Raw genomic sequence first — 6327 nt, forward strand, 5'->3', positions numbered from 1 at the left:
GTTCGGAGCCAAAGTAAGGGGTCTGTGCTGGCCCCACCTACTAACCTTCAGCCAATGGGGCTTGGGCAAGGCAGGGCATCAACATGGCTTGAACAATCTATGCTCTGGCTATTCTCTGTCTCCCGTGTGGTGTCATGGGAAGCATAGCGTAAGTGAGAACAGCCTGCTGAGGTCTAATTTACACTGGCACCCAGGGAGATTCCTGGCTGACCCAGATTACTGAGGCATAAAAGTAGCTGAAAGCAGTGGTTCTCAACCAGGGGTACGCGTACCCCTGGGGGTACTCAGACATCTTCCAGGGGGTACATCAAGTCATCTAGATATTTGCCTAGTTTTACCACAGGCTACATAAAAAGGCCTAGCGAAGTCAGTACAAACCAAAATTTCATACAGACAATGACTTGTTTATACTGCTCTACATACTATACACTGAAATGTAAGTACAATATTTATATTCCAAATGATTTATTTTATAATGATATGGTAAAAATGAGAAAGTCAGCAATTTTCCAATAACAGTGTGCTGTGACACTCTTGTATTTTTATGTCTGATTTTGTAAGCAAGTAGTTTTTAAGTGAGGTGAAACTTGGGGGTACTGAAGACAAATCAGACTCCTGAAAGGGGTACAGAGGTCTGGAAAGGTTGAGAACCACTGGCTTAAAACTCCATCACCCCACTCATGCTGAGGCATAAAAACAAGGGAACTTCTTCAAGAACTGTATTGCCAATGCCACGGATGGGGTCTCAAAACAAGAAAGTAGACAAACATGTTACCTTGTGCTTCATGACAAATTTATGGAGAAAATAACTTAAATGTTTCCTTTCTACTTTGAGAAAACGATAATTATAGATACAAAGTCTATTTTCAGATTCCTAAGAGGTTCTTACCACCCAGGGAAAAATGAGTTTTATGATACTTGTCATTAACAGAAGACTTATAGTTATCTTCATGCCACTGTATCTATTTTTCAAAACAAAAAATACAAATCCTGCCATGCTTACTCCGGCAACGTTCCATTCTAAAGGATAGGGATAGGGATAGCTCCTAAGCATATGTTTAACTTTAGGCACGAGTAGTTTTGCTCATGTGCTTGAAATTAAGCACACACTTAAGTGTTTGGTTGAATTAGGCTTTACAGCAAACAGCTGGGGGGATTCTGTTCCCTTTCCCCATGCAGAAATCCCTTGTGCCGTCTATTACCCAAGCATTCCACGGGAGTCCAGAATTATGTTCACAGCAATTGAAGACTTGAAAGGTCCATTTCACTCATCCCCCCGCCGGTGCAGGATTGTTCCCTACATTATGTTCTCCAGCGCTTGTTCAGTCTAGTTTTAAGAAGTGTCAAGCGATGGGGCTTTCATTTTTAAAAACTGTATTATTCTTCAGACAGCTGGATGTTATTTAGATCTATTGAAGTAGTCAGTGTCTTTTAAAGATGGAAAATTCCTTTGGAAATGCCCTTGAAACAGAGCTGCTAGAGAAACAACCCACCACCACCCTCTTGAACGCTCCCTCCCTTCCCCCATCCCTTCCCCCACCCCCACCCCCAGAAAAGAGATCAGTAATGAGAGCTCACTAATGGATTGGCTTAAGTATAGAACAACATCCCATCACTGTTCTAGAAAATAATCAATCAAGCACTTAATTTTAAACATAAAAAGTAAGCTGCCTGGAGACTGTTAATAGATAACCAAATAAATTAACAGTTGTAGGTGGGATTTGAAACTAGGTCAAATCTGTCTCTCACCATCTTTTTGAGCCTACTGTTACAAATGGTGTCCTTGGATTTGTGCTGAATTTCACACCTTCTCATAATGGGAAATCCTCTGTGATCCAATATTGCTTCACAGCTGGACCATGGCTACAAGGGATTGTGCATACATTTTATATCTACTTTCATATATTGATCTGTAACTTGGCTTTGTATCAAACACTCAGTGGGGTCATGGCAAATGTTGGGGGCAGAAGTGGAGCAGAGGATACAAGTAAGAAAGAGAAAACATTTATCCGTAAGAAAAGAGACTGTACATAAGCAGCCCACGTGTATACTGGACCTTACCCCTTATACAGAGAATGACACAAGAAGAAAGTGCTGCAAATGATCTTCTGCAGCTTTGTTTCTCCTTACCTGAAAGTCTTGTTGTTCAATTGTTTTAGCCACCATGTTATGTGATGAGTTAAGATACTAAGCTCTAATTTTCAAGAACTGCCAATAACCCCATGGAAGTGAAAGTTATGGGAGCTCACACCTCTGAAAAAGTCAGACCTAGACTGTATCGATTACGGAAAGATATACAGAGGGATAAACTTCTACCCTAACAGAATTAACAGCTTTGACTATTGGGATTGTTGATTTACCAAAATAGGTGGAGATACTTGCATGTGTAGAGAATCCACTACTCACCATGGGCCGGGGGAGGGGGGGGGCGAGGGGAGGGAAGCACATCTAAATTGATTAGTGAACTCCAACCTTGATGTACCCAGAATGTGCGGCTGCAGGACACCAGGCTACCGCAAAGGAATAAAACGCCATTATTTCCACTGAAAAGCAAGGGCACCTAGAATAGATGAGTTAAACATTGCTGCACATACACTTTCTCTTTATCACGCAAAGAAAAAGAAGTTAACACAGAGAATGCTGGATATTGGTCTGAAAAAAAAATCTTCCTTCACATATTCAGAGACACATCTCAATTATTTCTTTAAAAAAAAATTTAATGTCAATATCCATCTTAATGGCAATTGGTACATCAGATTATACAAATAATTCATTGTACACTAAATGGAAGTTCCTGTTCAATCTAATATCCATGTCTTGCATTTAAAGCAAATATTGGAACATGTAAGGCAGGGGTCAGCAACCTCTGGCACGCGGCTCGCCAGGGTAAGCACCCGGGCGGGCCAGGCCGGTTTGTTTACCTGCCACATCTGCAAGTTCGGCCGATCACAGCTCCCACTGGCCGTGGTTCGCCGTCCCAGTCCAATGGGAGCGGCGGGAAGCACTGCAGGCCGAGGGATATGCTGACCACTGCTTCCCGCCGCCCCCATTGGCCGGGGACAGTGAACCGCAGCCAGTGGGAGCCACGATTGGCCGAACCTGCCGATGCGGCAGGTAAACAAACTGGCCCGTCCCGTCAGGATGCTTACCCTGGTGAGCCGCATGCCAAAGGTTGCCGACCCCTGATGTAAGGTATTAAGAAATAAAAGGAACTATTATCTCTTTAACATCCTTCAGTTCATGCTAAATGCCAACATTTTGAGTGGGATAGAGGGGGAAGTTAAAAGGAGCCTCCGAATACCTTGGGTAAAATCCTGACCCCACTGAACTCAATAGCAAAATGCTCATTGACTTTATGGTGCCAGGGTTTCTCCCCTTATGTATTAGAGAAAAAGCCCACACTCCACTGTGCAAGTAGGGCACCACTTTCAGAAGCTTATTTAAATAAGTAATTAAGGAGATTGTTTTTCTTACTTGCGGTTGAATACAATTTCAGCATCCAGATGCACAGCAAAACTACCATGCCGACAACCTAGTCACAAGCCAATTCTTCCAAAACATATTGTTTGCAAATGTTTGTAATTCCGGTTTCTTCCCTCAGGACACCATTGCTTTTATTACCCGTCTCCCTCTGGTTTTTGAAGTGACATGTTGGAATTTAATTGCTGAGCTCTTCTTAATGAAACAGGGGTTACACAGCCAAACCCAGGCACCCCAGCTGCAAATATTTACATCCGCCCTCTCCTCCACAGGCCTTTTGAGTAGTGCCTTGAAAACGAACTGTGGAGTACCATTTATAACCACCATGAAGCTAGATTATTGTCCAAGGACCTGAGCCTGCTAGGGAACACCTTCAACTCCCATCCAATTCATCCAGAGCAGAGAAGCTCAGAGTCTGGTAAGACTGGCGTTAGTAGCCCCAAACACTTAAAACTTGCCTCAGCTGCAGCTGAATGCATACAAATGTACCAACAGGTAAGAGATTTTAACCTTCCAACTACAACAGTTACAAAAGATGGTGACTATTAGAATGCTAAACAATGACGAGGCACACAAATAGGAAGTTCCCAGAAAACTCTTGATTATTGTACCCATATATACTTCCAAGTATGTACTTCTAGAGTCAAATGACTTTGGTTGCAATGGAATTCGCATTATCATTGGTGTCTCTGCTTTCACAATTATTATTTTAAAAGGCAAGAAAAAAAATGTAGTTTCTAAAAACACAATCATTAATAGTGCTGGTTAACTGTAATCGTATTTTATTATAATTTTGATGCTGTGATGAAATCTGTCAGACAAAACAATGTGTGAAATAGCAAGAGAGAGAGAGAGATACTATATTCTAAAAAAAGAAAAACACACCAACTCACTGAGAAAGGATCAGACTGCTAAAAGCTAGAAAATTAAATGATTTCCACACGATGGGCTAATAGCAACAATAGCCTGACCAGGTTTGTTAATTATCCCACTTGTGGTTAGCACACATAAAAACTGAATATCTTCTATTACTGGGGATAAATGTAATGCCTCATAATTAATGCCAACTAATATTCCCTCTACATTCTTCAGTACAAAAATAAAAAGCCAAATCAATTTGTATAATATTACAATGTTCACATAAAGTTAGCCTTCCGTTTCCAACTTTGGATAGATTCCTAATTGTGCTGGTAACAGTGCATATCAGAAGACCTATATATTCAAGGCTTTTAAGAGGCGTTCGCGGGAAAATTTTATAAATATACTATATTCTGTTACCCTACAACAGTCAAAGCACAGAAGTAGGATTGGAGACAAGCAGTTTTCTGTATAATGGGAAGTGTAAGGTTAAAAATGTACTCCAAGGTATGCTTCAAGAATTGTTATTCTGGTGTTCTGATTCTTCAACTCATGGTCAGAGGCTTTCCCATGATAGGGCTCAATTTCTCCCAGCAATGCAGGTGGGAAACTCTCCCTGATTCCATCTGAGGGAAGCAGTTGGCTCTTGGTGGCCTATTCTCCCATCCGTGTGGTGGGCGGATGCAGGGAAGAGGATAAAAGGAGAGGATGGAAACGTATGTGACTAACTCCCATTAGTGCTAAGAGGAGTTATGAGCATACCAATGCTCCCTGTGGCCCCTCAGAAGGCAAGAGAATAGACTCTGACTGGGACTGACGCAATTTAAAGGCAATTGGAGCTCCTGGAGAAAGACAAATTTAGCTATACAGTGCCTGGCCATCACTCCTTCAGTCTCTCCAACACAGACCCTACTAAGCAGGGCGAAGACCATTGTAATAATGTACACAGAGAAGGAAAAATGTCATATGAAATTTGTCGCCGTCTAGAGACTATACAAGCCCCCGGGCCAGACGGTGTGGATCGTGGAGCAAGATGCAGCGTAAGTGCTGAAAATCAGAACGGTAGACAGAGTCCTCTCAATTCATCCGGCTTCCACGAGTATTAATCTCAGCACAACACCTCAGTGGCAGGGAGTCCAGCATGAAAATAGGGCGCAGCACAGGGGTGGGCAAACTACGGCCTGGACCGTCCTGCCCCCAAGTTCCTGGCCTGGAAGGCTAGCCCCTGGCCCCTCCCTTGCTGCCCCCCTCCCCTGCAGCCTCAGCTCGCATGCTCCACCGCCGGTGCAATGCTCTGGGCGGCGGGGCTGTGAGCTCCTGGGGCAGCGCAGCTGCAAAGCCCGGCCTGACCGGGTCTCTGTGGTGCGTGGTGGTGGCGGCAGCGTCAGGGGCGGCTCTATGTTTTTTGCCGCCCCAAGCACGGCAGGCAGGCGGATTCGGCAGCGTTTCTGCGGGTGAAGCTGCCTGAGTGCTGCCCTCACAGCAACTGGCTGACTGCCCCCCGCGGCTTGCCATCCCAGCACGCACTTGCTGCGCTGGTGCCTGGAGCCATCCCTGGGCAGCGTGGCCCGGCTCCAGCCGGGCGGTGCGGCTGTAGTGCCGCCAGCCACCAGTGCTCCAGGCAGCGCGCTAAGGGGGCAGGGAGCGGGGGGGTTGGATAGAGGGCAGGGGAGTTCAGGGTGGTGGTCAGGGGTGTGGATGGTGGTCAGGGGAGAAACAGGGGGTTGAATGGGGCCAGGATCCGGGGGGGGGGCAGTCAAGAAGGAGATGGGGTTGGATGGGGCGGCAGGGGGCAGAGTCAGGGGGGCAGGGGATCCGGGGGCAGTCAGGACAGGGAGAAGGGGTGGTTGGATGGGGCTGGAGGGGTGAGGAGGAATGAGAGGAGGGGTTGGAGGGGTGGCAGAAGTCTGAGGGCAGTCAGGGGACAGAGAGCGGGCGTGTGTGGATGGGGCAGGGGTCCCAGAGGGGCCGTCAGGGAACAGGGAGGGT

At 45.7% G+C, this 6327-nt stretch overlaps 1 protein-coding gene across 1 annotated transcript in view; it reads left to right on the forward strand.

Annotated features, from left to right (window-relative positions):
- ONECUT2 (one cut homeobox 2) overlaps positions 1-6327 on the forward strand; it is a 133249-nt gene that overhangs the window by 70500 nt on the left and 56422 nt on the right. The gene's annotated exons all lie outside the window — the stretch shown is intronic.

Source organism: Mauremys mutica, chromosome 6 (assembly GCF_020497125.1).
Source record: "Mauremys mutica isolate MM-2020 ecotype Southern chromosome 6, ASM2049712v1, whole genome shotgun sequence".
Classification (NCBI taxonomy): Eukaryota; Metazoa; Chordata; order Testudines; family Geoemydidae; genus Mauremys; species Mauremys mutica.